General features: G+C 39.9%; 1 protein-coding gene across 1 annotated transcript in view; it reads left to right on the plus strand.

The window, feature by feature from the left end:
* EHF (ETS homologous factor) overlaps positions 1-16,846 on the plus strand; it is a 50,708-nt gene that overhangs the window by 1,076 nt on the left and 32,786 nt on the right. The gene's annotated exons all lie outside the window — the stretch shown is intronic.

Raw genomic sequence — 16,846 nt, forward strand, 5'->3', positions numbered from 1 at the left:
AAGCCAAATTCCACTTCTTCAGTGGCAGGTCACCATGTTAAATCCATGCTCTTATAGTAATAGGTTAACATTCTTTGAGTTTCTGAATATAAGAATAGCGTATAAACAAAGTTATGACCTTCAGAATTTTCATCTGGCTGTATTGTTGTGTTCCTTTCCATTGGCTTTCATTGACATTTAGTTTGAATAACCATGAATCAACCATGGTAGTGCTATTTAAAATATTATTTTCTACTTGCAATTCTGTAATGGCAAACTGCACAAATTGAGGTACATATTATGTATGCTGAATAGGCACTTTAACTTGTTCAGTAACTCCTCAGTCATATGCGTGCAGTTCTTTAAAAATGCTTGATTAATCTAGAATACATTGTTTGGTGTACCAAAGAGAAAACCTGAGTACATAAAATTAAGATATAAATAACTGGCCAATATTTTAACCTAACCCCTTCTTTTTATTAACCAAAATGGTGCTGGTGGTTAAGAAGTGTTTTATGTCAAGTGGTATAATGAAAGACATGCAGGCTTCTTGTTATAGAAATAAATAAATGCAAAAGAGTAAAATAGCTTCAGCTGTGATATGCTTTTTGGGGGTGGGTGGGGAATAACACAAAAAGATAATGTGTGCAGATACAAAGTGGAAAACAAAGATTAAAACTGAAGTAGTTAGTCACTCTTTTTTATCCAGTAGAAGATGTTCTATTTCCCATTCTCTTTTTGTTCTTCGTTTGACCAGCAGCAAATGCAAATTTGGCTGTGATTGTGTGAACACTTATCTAGAAGTAAGTCTTATCTAATATAGTGAAGTTAATTACTGAGTTAATTAATAGGATGGTGGAGTAAACATAAATAAGGTTGTAATCCTAAACATGCTTACAAAGGCTTAAGCTTCACTGAACAGTTTTACTTCCAAATAAACATGCATGGATTTGCACTATAAGGCAAACCACAGGCTTCTTTCTTTCTTTCTTTCTTTCTTTCTTTCTTTCTTTCTTTCTTTCTTTCTTTCTTTTCCTATCCTTCCAATCTCGGGGTAGCGTAACTGGTTCCTCCATTTTATTTTCACTTGGATAAACAGTCATTTTTTAAAAAAGGAAAAAACTGTTTTCACTGAAAATGGTCAATTAGTTTAGAATTTCAACATAACTGCACAAAACCAATAACCTTCTTTATGATAAAGTTGACACATTTGTTAAGTAGTATTGCACAGACACACGGTTACTCCCCGTAAAGTCTTAAATTGATCACAAAGGAAGACTGATGGAGTACTGTGAAGAAAAAGCAAAGAAAGGGATTACAAGGAAATAGGAGATCACATTGTGTATGAAAAATTGCTGTGGCATATGGTCTATTAATCCTGGAAAACACAATTCCCCAATATGCCCAATGATCATGCACCATCAGAGGAAATAAGCATAACATACCCTCCAATGTTCCTCAGAAAATAGGGACATTCTACTACAAAATATAATCATCAGAACACTGTGGACTTTTCTAATAGTATTTGTTTAAAAGTCAGATTGTGAACAACTAGAGACAGGAGTCTAGGGAGACATCTATGAAATCTAACTTGTCTCCAGCAAGGATAAATACATTTCAATCAGCTGGTTGTTATGGTATCCACCCCACTCACTCCCGGCAACCGGAATTGCAGGGAAAAGGGGCTTATGGGTTGGTAAAGGCCCACATGATTTGCCCTGCCTGCATAATTGCAATTTTCGCTCAAGCACTGTGAATTCACACCATGGAGAAGCCGTTCCCAAGCCACTGGGGTGGGGGGGGTGTTTGTGTGTGCAGAGGTTGTCAAGTGAGGGTATGCAGAGAGGTCTTCTTGGCAACTGCTCCCCAGCTTTGGAATTTACTTTTTCCTCAGGTTCATCAAAACCTGGAACGAAGGTCACAAGCTTTCAGTCACCTCTGATATGTTTGGTACTATGTCTGCTTTCTAAATGGTTATTGCAATTCTCCCCCATTTCCCCAAGTATTACAGGTAGGGAGGCTAAGTTTTGCTGAGATAGCGACACTTGAGACCACTCAGTCATCTTCAGAGCTGAGCAAGAACATGAGTTTGGCTTTTCCATATCCAGATGCAACACTAGGCCTTGTGAACTCAACTTGTCTGTTTTTGAGGAGAGGGTGAATTAAAAAGGCTTTAGGCTGCAACCTATAAAGTAAATCCAAGTGATCTCAGGGGGGTTTCTTGGTATGCACTCTTAGGATTGCTCTTGTGTACAGCCAGGATCTTAAGACCTTTGGAAACAAATGTGACATAATTGTACAAAGCTAGGTTTTAATGCAGCATGGGTAGAGGCCATTGAGGACTAAGCTGCCTAAGCCACGAAGCATGGGACATTTTTTAAGGATCAATTTTCACGAGGGAAAGAAGGTGAATTCGAAAGGGCACTATTATGTCTTGCAAAGAGGCACTTTTAACATACATTTTAAAAACACACATGTATTTCAATAATGAAATGTTGTGATGCATGTATTATAATACCCAATGATCAGAACTGGGGTTTTTTTCTAGAAAAAGAGGTGTTGGAACTCACCTCTTGTTCTCTTATAATGGCAATGGCATCCACCTGAGTTGTCGGAACTGAGTTCCAGTGAGTTCCAGCTGGAAAAAAAGCCCTGCAAATGATGATATTGCAGGAAACTTAGCACTACTCTAAAATGTGTACAATTCTGAAATAATTTTTATCACAAAAAATAATATTGGCATAAATCTTGAATAGACTTATACAATTGTAAATTAAATATAGCTTATTTTCTGACCTATTTTCTGGGGTCTGTAAATTTATCAGCAGAAATGGCTCCCACTCTTTCTGGAGGCCATATTTCTGCTTGCTTCTGCTTGTTTTCTCTCCTGCATTCAGCTGACTACTCTGTTGACCTCTGCAAACGTGTGTGTGTCTCTCTGTGTGTGTGTGCACCAGTGGACAGGGGACAGAATTTGTAAAGTAGTCATAGCAATGAATTTGAAACATAACTATTTTAAGACTTCACCCATGGGGCCGAAACACGTATATAAGCTGTCCCATGACTATTTTGGAGATGTGGTGCAGATTATTTGTACAGGATATAGGGGATATAGAAAAAAAATCAAGGTTGCTGGAGGCAAATTTTGGGCTACATTACTGGATATGAAATACTGAGAAAACCAAATATTATTATGAATTGTTTTGAAGGATATGTGGATGATGTGCGAATGGCCACCAACCCCCTGACTGTGGAGGAGTGGTGAAACTATCTGCTCCTCAACATTATAAAGTTTTGTTGGATACAGCAATAACACAGTATGTCTGAGCAAAAGATAATGTGATTGAGAACAAATTGGCTGAGAAATGAGCATTTTTCATCTCTTTTTGGTGCTGATGTTAAACCATATTCTTTGCTTTCCTTGGTTTGAAGGTGCATTGTATTAATTAATTGGAAAATGATTTATTGTAATGGTTAAAAAAAAACTTTTTCTTTTTTAAAAAGAAAATGTCATCATGAACTAAGGAACTCTGAGATGTGTTGTGCTTAAGATACCATATCGGGAAGGAGCACTACTTTTTGTCTTTCAAGCAATAACGCCTAGAGTTTCAATAAAGAAATATTGTCATTTGATATAAAGTCCCTGAAGTACTAAAGAGCAGCTGTGTCAGAGAAAACTCTTGGAAAGCTGGATTTCATTTCATTTCATTTTTTAAAAAAGGCTTTTAACTTATATTATAGAAAAGTATTTCAAGAAATGGTTAAAAGTTAACATTTGACAGCTAAAAAATTAGCTAGGCCATTTTTCAAAAAGAAATGTTTAAACTAGGGAATTAATTAGATAATTTCCATGAGTGCTTTCATTTGTGATGTCTTGTGAACATATGTGATTTGATGGACATATAAAAACATGTCTAGGTGAGTTTCCCTATTAATTCCAATTGACTGGTCAGCTCCATGCTAATTTTTCTTTGCAAATATTTAGCTGCCTTCTCTAAATGAACAAGGAAAGCCACACAGGTCCCTAGATCAAGGCACACATAAAGAAAGGTTATTGTAAGGTTAATTGTATTTCTAGTTCTCAGAAAGCATATATAACTCCAAGTAGTTGTGTTATTTGGTCAGCTTTTAAAGGCACAAAGTAAACATCATTAAGCAAATTAGATACATAGAAGTGACCTCATACAGTAAATGTCAACAGTGATAATAACAGCTTCACTGCTGAAGATAATACTTTTAAAAGTATAATTCATTCCCTGCATATATGGATATAACCTAATTTAGATCTCTGTTGTACGGACTTCAATCATGTCTGGATATATTTGTTTGATTGCATCAATATTTCAAAAAAATATCAGTTGTACCCTCATTTAGCTTGTGAAATCCCAAATGCCCCATTCCAAATTAAGGGCCACACTTCATTCCCTATGCAAATCTGTCTCATTTGACTGCAGCTATGAAATGGGCTCAGTCTGCATCCTCAAAGCATTAGTACAAATACTTGTGTCTGGATGAGGTTAGATTTTTTCCTCTTTGATATCCTGCAGGCAAGAGGGTGGCATCTGAAGGACCACAATAATGTTCTCAAGTGGAAGAGTACCATCTATTAATGTTTCAGCCATGGGAAACATATAATTGCAAGGTGCCTTCAAAGATGGGCAAAGGAAAAATAATGTGACAGCCTCTTCTAGACTGCATAGTTGTGAGCTGATGTGTCTTCTAAGGCATGTTGTGTGAGTAGAAGAAATGCAATTAAAGCTGCAATCCTATGCAAAGTTGGTAACCTATTGATTTCAGTGAACTCAAGTACAAACAGACTAGGGTCCACCCAAGGCATTTTGGCACCTCAAGTGGACTCCAAAATGGCCAGTGAAGAAGGGGTCAAGGAATATCTACAACAGGAACAAGTGGGGAAGAAAGATTGACAACTGGATCTGCTGCCCTGGTGGACCCTGCTGCCTGAGGCGGTTGCCTTGCTTTTGCCTCATGGGTGGGCCACTCCTGAATAAAGATCTACATCAGAATCTGCTCATCTGTGGACTCTGTCTCCTGAAGCATTTGCTTCAACTTCAGTATCAAGAAGTTGGATATTTTATATATAGTGGGTAACATTGCACAGAAATGAAACTTTTCTGCTCAGCTAAGGGCTCTAATTTAAAAGCCATAGTACACAACTATCTGAACTGGAGTAAGAAAACAATTTACCCAGAGCTCCTAATAAATTAATTTATATAAGGGATGGGTCACAACTCAGTACAATGGTAGAGCTCATGCAAAAACTCTTAGATTCTGTCTAGTAGAGCTGGAAAAGACTCCTGTCTGAATCTCCAAGAGATTCTGCTGGTTGGTGTAGCCAATATTGAGCTAGATTGACCAACTTAGTCTGACTTGGACTATGTTCATGGAAGACAATCTTACTCGGCTATGAGTGATCACCAAAGAAGAAAGAAGATAAATCACCTTCCTAGCTTCTTGTTATCTAACTTTATCATGTCGTTACAGTCCTATGCAGATAGCTACCTATTTTCCAGAAATTCTGATTGCCCAAATGTTTTGGAATGAGACACAAATGATTTGGATGTAGTCCTGCAAAGACATAGTTAAATAAAAATGAACAGCTGTAAACAGAATCTAGGTAAAGGTGATGTAACTTGGAAAAATGTAATTCAAACTTCTTTAGTATTATAATATATTACTACTGTATTGTTGTGACATTCTTTCATAATCAAACCCCAAACTATATGTAGAATGCAGCATGCTTAGGTTACAGGTGCATTAAACAGGAAGTGTAGTTGAAAACATGGCTTGTCAACTAATGGAGTAATTAACTATCCTGTTTTATATAAAAAGAGCCATTTTCCATTGGACGCAACTACTGGATTTCTAATTTAAAATAAATATGCATTTATTTCCTCATTTGGAACAGATGACGAGTGTGATGGCAGGAGTGCAATTCTAAATTCAAAGATCAAGAAGCTTTCAAAGTCTATCAACTATATGTTTATAAAACTATCAGATATAGACTCAAAAGGGACTATAAGGGATAAGGAGAAAATGCTGTGTGGTTTCTTCCAAGCTTCTTGGAGGAAAAGGAATTAAGGAGTAAAACGAGTGATACCGACTTCACATATACAGTGGTACCTCGGGTTAAGTACTTAATTCGTTCCGGAGGTCCGTACTTAACTTGAAACTGTTCTTAACCTGAAGCACCACTTTAGCTAATGGGGCCTCCTGCTGCTGCCCCACCGTTGGAGCACAATTTCTGTTCTCATCCTGAAGCAAAGTTCTTAACCTGAAGCAATATTTTTGGGTTAGCGGAGTCTGTAACCTGAAGCGTATGTAACCTGAAGCTTATGTAACCCAAGGTACCACTGTACACAGTTATGGTGATGGCTGCTGCTGAAACACCTCCGATCTGCTGTTTTGGGGGTAGAATCTAGCAAAGCTTCTCTGTTCTCTTTTCTTCTGGAGTGTTGGAGGACTCTCTGCAGCTGACCGTAAAGGCATGCAGGGGGGATAAGGATAACCAGAAATCCCTTTGCACATATTGATTTCCATTGTGTAAGCAGGTGGACATCATTGAATGTCATCCATATAGTCTCCAGCTTAAGCACTACATGGAGCTGTCTAGGGCTTCACTTGAAACTTTGTCTTAACTTTTATGCATACTGCTGAGGAGATTGCTCAAAACAAATGCCTCATTCTGAAATCCTGAGCAAAGTGGTGGTGTGGTGATGTTCCATATAGCATTATTATTATTATTATTATTACTCACCCATCTGACTAGGTTGCCCTAGCCACTATGGGTGGCTTCCAACAAATTAAAATAGAAAGAAGTTAGTAAGAATTAAGGTAATCCTAATGAAAATATTCAACTTTTGTTACTTCAGCAAGGTTCTAGCTAGTACTTTATCTGTACTGTAGTAAGAAAAAAGATTAGAGCAAAGGAGTTTTATTAGCAAAAATCAATGTTAACATCATGATTCCTGAATCATGAAGCCAGAAGGCACCCTCAGATTCTACTACAGCTGCTGCACATGGAAATTCAAAAGAACACAGGACAGGAAAGATGATGCACTCTCCAGAGGCTTTCTTCCTACAGACCAGCGTGAATACTAACAACTAACATTTTGGTGCTGTTCTGAATAGGAAAAGATTGAATAAAATGCATACCTTTCATTCCCTGAGATGTGGGGCAGTAGAAGCTATCTGAGTCACAATGACTTGGGGAAATAAAGGAGAAAGGCCACAATACTTGCTGGTAACTGAATTAACCTGGTTTCTCAGCAGGCAGAGGAAAAGATGGGGGTGGGGAATGAAAATATGGTAGTTTCTGCTTGGAAAAATTTCTTCTCCAGAAGAGAACAAATCTTTTCACAACAGTCCTACATGCTCAGGTTCCTAGTTTTGTGTCCTTTGTTTTCTTATGTTCTTAGCCAAAGATCCAGCCAGGAAATATTAATATGATGATTCTTAAAGTGATTCAGCTATATGTAAAACCTTTTTGTTGTTAGATGCAACCCTGAATTTGCATGAATCCTAAATCAGCTTTGATATAAAACTGAGTTTGGGCGAGTGACTAATTTATAATACAGTATAATTGCTCTCTCATGTCATCTAAAGACCGTGTAAAAATCAGCCAAGATGTTGTGGTTAGAAAATCCTATGTACCCAACATAATTGTCTCTTTTTTATAATGTAATGGGTTTGACCAAAACATACAATTATTATTGCACAACTGCATATAAATGATTCAGAATTCTGTTGGTTCATCTTTGTGGTGTAACTTCAGAAAACTTTGAGAAATACAAGCATCTGACTGTATGGAGACAGGAAACATTAGCACAATCTCCCTGGCATTTGAATGCAAAGTTCAGATGTTTGAACCTTTCTTCACCGGAATGAACCTTTGTAATATTTATAATATTTAGTATTATTTGGCATAGCTATAGTGAAAACATCCCTCAAAGTATTTATGAAGGGGCAGGGCCTTTCTAAGTGTGGCAACAGTGTTCTGAAGTTCCCTGCCCCAATAATCTCGGCTGACAGTTTTTCAATTAATTTGAAACACATCCTTTGGGTGAATTGTAAATATATTTTCATTTTGCTACAAGCATATACTCTACTGACACATACACACTCTCTATTATTTTATATGTATCTATGCATCTTTTATGGCTTGTAAGTGAGCTTGAGGGCCAGTTTGACCCAAATCAAACTGATGAGGCATAATTTCTGAGAAAAACCAATAAATAATTTGAGTATTTAAAAGTAAGTATAGTAGTTGGAGAGTGCAATTGCACTGTGGATTTTAGAGTTGTCTGATGTTGTTTGATGACGTCCTCAGCATTCTATTAGGAATCCCTAGTTTTCAGAACTAGGTTTCCTAAAATTCTGTACACAAAGGTAAAATAGATACACCAGTTTATTAGATTGTGTAGTGGGGAATGCAGGGGGCTTTCAGTCCAGTGGCCTCATCCAGCCCCCTCTTGCATATAAGGAATCTTGATGCAATGGTGCAAGATGGAATTTGTTTTATGCAAAACCACTTCTGTTCACCAGTAACCTGAAACAGCATAGTAACACGGAAAACTCTGTTCAGCTATGAAGCCCTCTGGGTGGCCTCAGACAAATCACTAAGGCTACAATCCAGTACATATTCAGTGGGGCTTAAGCAATCCAACACTGACAGAGGACAACCACTGTCTTTCTACTTAATTTATCTTACAGGGTTACTGTTAAATACTGCTCTGAACTCTATTTGGGAAGCACAAAATATAAATATAACAAATATATACATCCCAGTAGTTGGGAGACATTGTTACATTAACCATTCACTGGAATGCAAAAATTCACCACCAGTCTTAAGTAATTTCCTTTCAACAGTATGACCATCTTTTAATTATTTTTTGGCTGGATTTTGTTATAATTTACTATCCCGCTTGGCCAAGAGAATCTTGCCAATAGTGCAAAGATGTGGCTCATGCCTTTGGGGCATTTAACACACACAGAATGAATGTACATCAGAGGTGGGTTTATGGCAGGCGGCTACAGAAGCATATGCTAGAGACAGAGCTTGCCACCCTAGAATAATTTGTTCTATGTATTGAAAAGCTCCAGTCTCATGTGCATAGAGTACATTTTGACAATCAGGCACCTGCTGAAGCCCAGACAGGAGCCCAGACAGAAGCGCTGCTTTCTTCACTTCCACTTTGTACACGCGGTCAGTTATCTCCGACATAAACACACTTACAGTAAGAATCTGGGATATGATGTCTAGATCAGCTGCTGGCGTTTCCTGGCCTGTTTTTTCCTTTCCTTTTTGCTGCTTTGCCAGCTTGGGATTTGAATGTACGTAGAGTTGCCAGTAGCACTAGTACCTTAGTATTTGGAAAGACAGGTGTTGGTACTCATAGGGAGGAGGAAAGAATGACTGACTCCATGCTTGCCATCTGGCGGTGGCTGTTTCCTCCTGGCTCGCCCCACCCTTTGGCCCTAGGAGCGTTCCTGAGAGAGCTGGTGTTTTTCTCTGGCCTGTTGTGTCTAGGTATAAATATTCTTTTTTTTGTTGGAGTTGGCGGGGCCTGCTTTGGATCTACTTGGGACGTGAAGCTCACTGTTGTCACTTGTCCTGTTGGTAAGCTTTAGGCTCACTTTTTGTTGCATTTTAAATGAACTGCTAATTATTGAGTTGTTTTGTGTTATGCTGCAGTGATAATACAACTTCTGTCGTGCGTTATAATCATGTGCAATTATTGTAGACTGCTTATTTCCAGTAAATCGTTTCCCCCAGTAAATCACTTTGAGCACAAATGTTATTTGTGGAAAATGCAGGTATGTAGCTATGAATAATTGGCTACAGACCTTGTCCTGGAAACCAATTGTCCCGGCTGTGGTTACGTAATGTTAAGAGAAAACACGGGGTGGAATTTAACATAGAACTAAGGAGATCATTCTATCAGTGCAAGCATTTCTGCTTGCTCTATGGAACAAACTCTCCTCTAACCCTCCAAGCCACTTTTCTAGGGGGGGTCCTCCCACCATCCAAAATGGGTTTGGAAGGGCACACAGGGGCAGAAGACAGGGAGAATCACCATTGCATTAGCAAGAGTTCTTGTGCTGGCTTCAGCTAAAAGCTGAATCCAGTCCACTCTCCATTTTCTTCTTTATTCATATGTTCTAGGGAGCCTTCTCAGCCCAGCAGACCAAATCCAGAGCTCCCCAGCAGGCGATTTTTACAGGTGGATGGCGCCTCCCACCTGTCAATTACCTGACAGCAGATGGTGGGTGGGCATGGTTTGGGGAAAATGGCCCCCCACTGCTGTTCTAGGTGTGTGTGGAAAACGAAGCTTGAGGGGGCTCTTTGACAATCTGTTGCCTCATTACCAGGAGCTTGTTCTGATTCTAGCTTCCTGACCACATGATTACAAACACAGATGAGTAAATGTAGGATTTACCTTCCTATTTGGGGATGCATTTGGTTGTGGAGAATATAAAGTTTTTGTGTGTGTGTGTGTGTGTGTGTGTGTGCGCGTGCAGTTTTTGATTATATTTAATTTAGCATTTTTTCAATGCAGTCTGCTCCTCTAAATGGTTTATTCTAACTTCAGACTTGTTCATCAGACTTGGCCCCTTCCCACCAACAACTCTCTGTTGAATGACTGGGAATATTGACTGAAATATCAACAGCAAGGAATGCTTATATGCAGAATAAACAAACTGAAGCCATGTCACCCTGGCATCTGTGTCAATGGGTGGAAAAGACCTGCAGATGGGCAGCTAGCAGCCAATCTGTGCTTCATCTCATGTTCCTGTGACTTTTTAAAATCTGTGGTATGTAATTGCAAATCTACGCTCTTTGGGGTTTCATTTGGCAAGTTAGTTACATATCCTTTACCACGCTACAATGGGTCTCACCGTTCTCCTCTTCTCTGATGGATTAATTTAGCCTTACCTACCTCACAGGGTTATTGTGAAGATAAAATGGGGTGGAGAGGAAATGTGTGCACGACCTTGAACTCCTTGAAGGGAAGGTGGGGTATAAATGCAAAAATAAATGCAAAAACAACACTAATAATAAATGCAAAGACAACTAGAGCAGTCGTATCTTTGCATTTATTATTAATATTATTTTTGCATTACCCACAATTTTGGGTAAGGCGTAAGTGATAGTTCCAACCATTGACCTCAACATGAAACAATTTTAGTTCCATGTTTTACATTGCTTTGTTTTTCAGTACTTGCTATTAGCTACATAGAGATCCATAGAAAAACCTTTTGATGGCTGGCTGGTTGGACTGTTTTCTTTTCCTTAGCCATGATTTGCATATACCTATTGTACCATGATCCTGAATTACAGAGAGCTTGAGAAGTCATTTGTTCCAAAATGACTTCCCCTTTCATCACTTCCCTTTAATGCATTTGCTCATGGTATTGTCATTCAAGGGTAGTAGAACAAAGGATATGGAGTGAATGAGGGGAAAGCCTGCTCACACTTCCTTCACAATTTGCACACTTGCTTATAGCTGGGCATTTGCTGTGTGCTGCTTGGGTTCTGGTTAATGGAAAAGGACAATGTCACATCTCATCTTGGGAGACTGCTCCTCCTCCAATTGGACTCTGCATGTTGGAAACCATGGGATATTTACACATGGCAGTAGAAAGCCATATACTTAGGAAAACTCTGTGGAAAAGTGCTCGCATCAAACCAGCTCAGGTTGCTGAGGCCTTTTTTTGCTTTTGTTTTTCAAATAGCCCAGCAAAATCAAAGCGTGGTGTGAGCTGTTATCAGGGCTAAGCAGCAGGTGCAAAAAATAATATAGTATAATAAATAACCATGCTGCCAAAAGGTAGGGTTAATACCCTTTGGAAGGCACTGAGAAGATAACAGAGAGCCATGCCAACAACTGAATTAACGTCTCTGTTTACGGTGAATTTTACCTTGACAACCCGTTTCCAGTCTTTTGACATATAAATGCTCCATTGTATTGAATCTAGTCTAATTTAAAGCAAGCACTGTGAGAGCTATTTTCTGCAGCAGCGTTGGAGGAGAAGCACTGTGGGGGGTGGGGGTGGGGAGAGGCTTCTTCCTTGAGCTGATGAGCATAAATACCTTTTCCTTTCGCTGTTGTTGTGAGCACCACTGGTTTGACACATGTGCGGCTGGAGCCAGAGGAACTTTCTTTGTGTGCCTGCTCCATGAGAGGTCAGGAGGGTGGCAACACGAGAATGGACCTTTTCTGCAGTGGCTCCCTGTTTGTGAAATGCTCTCCCCAAGGAGATTTCCCTCAGGCCAGGCGAAAACATTTCCTTTTAACCAGGTCTTTGGCTTCAGCTGATTAACTTTCTATGCCCTTTAAATGTGTTTTTGGGAGGGTGTATTATTGGTTTTGGGACACAGGTGGCACTGTGGTCTAAACCACTGAGCCTCTTGGGCTTGCCGATCAGAAGGTTGGCGGTTCAAATCCCCACGATGGGGTGAGCTCCCGTTGCTCTGTCCCAGCTCCTGCCAACCTAACAGTTCGAAAGCACACCAAAAAGTGCAAGTAGATAAATACGTACCGCTCTGGTGGGAAGGTAAATGGCGTTTCCATGCGCTGCTCTGGTTTCAGTGTTCTGTTGCGCCAGAAGCGGCTTAGTCATGCTGGCCACATGATCCGGAAAAACTGCGGACAAATGCCGGCTCCCTCGGCCTGTAAAGCGAGATGAGCGCCGCAACCCCAGAGTCGTCTGCAACTCGATTTAACTTTCAGGGGTCCTTTACTACTGGTTTTGTTTTGTTTTTATTATGCATTTTGTATTCTCACTTTGTGTTTTTATGTTGTGAAGCACGCTGTAATCTTTGGATGAAGGGCAGTATACAAATTTAATAAATAACAACAAAACTTTATTCACACTTTAATCCCATTGAAATCAGTGGGACAAGCTGGCCATAACTAACTTAAGTCCCATTGGTTTCAATAGAACTCAGGCTTGGCCAATGTCTTTTGGGTCACCCAATCTATCATTTTAAGGTTTTGTTTCTTCAGCGTGGCATTCTGCTTACTACTCAGACAAGTTCATGTGCAAAGGGGCTACCTGCAATCATTTTTAACAGCACATTTCTTGAAGGTGCTGGTTTGATTTCTACTTACCGTATATGGGATCTGGAGATGTATTAAGAAAGATAGTGATGGCTGACGCCTTTATGCGTGCACTGACTTGACACTGCCCGAAACTGCACATGTCAAGCTGCCCTCGATTTCTTTTTATATGTTGTGTTGGAACCGCAGCAGCAAAATCTTATATTGCTTTCTTGATCTTAAATAACATTTATAGAAAATGAGCAAACATCTAGCCAGCACACTCTTTAAGTCACCACCCCCTAGAATAAGGCATTGTATTGCAGTCTGCTTCTGGAATGCCAGACTATTTGCTTTAAAAGGAGCATGCTGCATTTGCAAGCACAAGAACATAACAAGAGCCCTGCTGCATCAAACTGGACTTCTGAGCCCAAATGTAGGGAACGAGTGCACCAGCACTCTCCCACAATCGCTTTCCTGCCTCTGATCCGGCAGGTGACATATAGCCATCACAATTAGTACACTTTGGGTCGTATTCGGTGTAGAGGTGGGGGAGAAACTGGATTCAGTTTCCATCTAAATGCGAACTTGCGAAATTTGCACCTTGTGAAACCATATGCAAACTGAAATGCACTCCTTCAAACTTTGACATTGTCCCCATTTTCCACTGCAATTCAAGAAATGCATATGCTAGTTTAAAGTGTGTATATAAATGTATATGGCAGTGAAAATAAAATTTGAAAATTGCATTAAAAATTGTGTATGTTGGGAGAAATTTGCACTAAAATGCTGATTACTTTTTTTTCAAAAAATATTGCAAACCGATGTGTTGAAAACCGAACTTAAGACTGGGGAACAGAAAGAAAGCAAAACAGACATCTTCACCCATCCCATATCTCATGGTGAATTTGTGCTTGTGGAAATGCTTAGGGCAAGGCACCCTATATTTGCCAAATGCACTGCTCTGTGCCATATTCCTTGCTGTTCCAGAGGGTTCTCCAACTCACAGGAGAGGCTCTTGGGGGCAGGACACATAGAAGCTGCCATTGGGTAGGAGAGATCAATCAAAACCAGATGCCCTTTCTTTGCTCGGGAAAACCACCATTGAATACAACCTATCGTCAATCTTATCCTCCATGACTTTGTCTAATCTCCTTTTAAAGTCAACCAAGCTGGTGGCCATTACTACAATTTGTGGCAGCAAATTTCATAATTCAACTAGGCATTGCATGAAGTAATTCCTTTTGTCTGTCTTTAAGTTTTCCTCATTAAGTTTTGTTGGTTAACACTGGGTGCTAATAATATGAAAGAAGAAGTGTGCATAATTTTATGCACCTTTATCATGTCCCGTCTTGCCGCCTGCCCCCCCCATGAGCCGAAAAGCCTCAAATGGTGTAACCTTTCCTCCAGCCCTTGATCATTTGAGTTGCCCTTTTAAGCTATTAAGATAGACAGTGCTCTCCTTCATCACGAGAATGCTTTCCAGAATATATAAAACTAGCATGAACATTCGTAACAAAGACAAAGAAGATATTCATTCTACCCAAATGCCAATATGTATAAATATTTACATGACTAGCAGCCGCTATTTGAACTGGAATGAAACCTTCCACTCCCACTACTGGGATTCCCCCCCCCCCCCCCCATGTGAGAGGGAAATCTGGATTTGGACAAAAACTGTGACAAAGGATGGAAGCCCCCCACTAATGGTTTTTCAGCACACATGCACCTTTTTAACTTTTAAAAATCATTCATGAAATTGCACAGTGTCTAGTTTGGCCCTAAGATTTTTCTGAGTATTGTTATCTGATCTTACCATGCTCATTTGAGTAGGTGACTTGCACAAGCAGGAATCTGTTTTTTTTGAGCTGGCACTTATAACAGCTAAGTTCTAAGCACATCTAAACTGAAGATAGCTATGGACAGCTTCAGACTTCCCTTCAGACTTACCCTACCACGGAATGAGCCCATTGGATTAATGGGAAACCACATGGGGAAACAATAGATACTTTGACGTTTTCCTATGCCACAATAATTTTAATCAAAATGAACAACTATGTACAGTCCAGAACATGTACAATCCAGTGTACTGAGTATGATGGCATCCAGATGTTGTTGGATGACAGCTCCCATCACCCTGACCATTGGTCATGTTGGAACACTTACAGGAAATAGTAGCATTCTATATATAGTCTAGAGGAATGTTTGCTCACCTGCGTTATGAGGTAGAGACAGCTTTGGGGTAGATTCATATAAATGTAAGACTGACAGGAAGAGAAGCTTACTTATTCAGGAAATAGCTACCTACAGCATCATTATCAATGAAGGTATTTACTTAGCAGGCCAAACTTAACGCAATTCATGATCAATCTCGCATCCATACATGCGTCATGCTTTTCAAAGGTAATCTAAGCTACTGGCCACCAGCTACTAACCACTGGAATGAATGCCAGCCCATCTGTGCTTTACCTGAAGAAATGCTTCTGATTGTTTGTCTTTTTCCTTATATAGTGGTAACTTGGGTTAAGTACTTAATTTCTTCTGGAGGTCCGTTCTTAACCTGAAACTGTTCTTAACCTGAGGTACCACTTTAGCTAATGGGGCCTCCTCCTGCTGCCGCACCACCGGAGCACAATTTCTGTTCTCATCCTGAAGCAAAGTTCTTAACCCGAGGTACTATTTCTGGGTTAGTGGAGTCTGTAACCTGAAGTGTATCTAACCCGAGATACCACTGTAATTATAAACTAAGGTGGCAGTGCATGAGTAGGTTAGGGTTACCCTGATTTTTTGCTGATTCCCTCTTTCCTCTACAGCCCACTACACCGTATCCCATGCCATTATGGAGGGTACAGTAGCCACCAGGAATGGCTTTTGGGAAGGCATGGGTGACTAGAGTGGGGGGAGAGAGGCGGGAAGTCCGCTGACTGAAATCAGGATCCAAGTCATTGGATTTTATATCCATTCCATTTAACTTTAAGGGCTTTTAAAAGGTTCTCGCAATAATAACAGCAGGTTAGTTACTGCTGCCATCAAAGATGCTAATCTTTTCATATGGAACAAAGTGTTATATTTTAGAACAGTAATGTGGATTGATAGGGACCTGCTCATATTCTGTACGCCTTCTCTGGATTGCTACTGAAACTCATTCTCGGAGCACTCTGTGCTTCAAGCTCCCTCTTTTGTCCTCCTGTTCTATAGTCAGCGTTCATTTATTTCTCCACGCATTCCTTCTCTGACCATCGCTAACCCTATTTGCTTTTTATTAATTCATAACCTTCCTATCTCTTGCCAACTACAATCCATCTTCCATTTCTTCACCGTGGGCCATAGAGTTGGCTGCCAATGACTTGTGCCCTCCTTCCAATGAGTTTTTTTTTTTGTAGTTGTGTCTTGTGCCATCACCACAACGCCTCACGGGATGGGAGAAGAGAGGCCGCACGGGAAGGCAAAGTACACACAGAGCTCCTACCTGCCACAATGGTCTCATGCATCATTGCTTGCTCAAATGTGCCAAGAGTTGGTGGGTGGGGTTGCAGGACTCTGTGGTGCCCTATGACTAAGCCATGTGCAGGTGCTGTGCCTCAGGGGAAGGATCATGTCCTTTGTGTTTTATATCTTGGTCCCATGTGAGTCCGGGAACGATCTAGTTACATTTTGTTCTGGAATCCATTGTTGATGAATAAATATTCTAATATGATTATATTTATTAAGGTTGGATTACATATGAAGTTTGGAGTGTATTTACTTTCTTTATTGTAATTCCAGCAGCATGTGGCTGAATAGGTTGGATTTGTCTGTTTTCAATA

The sequence above is a fragment of the Podarcis filfolensis genome (assembly GCF_964270895.1).
Source record: "Podarcis filfolensis genome assembly, chromosome: 1".
Classification (NCBI taxonomy): domain Eukaryota; kingdom Metazoa; phylum Chordata; class Lepidosauria; order Squamata; family Lacertidae; genus Podarcis; species Podarcis filfolensis.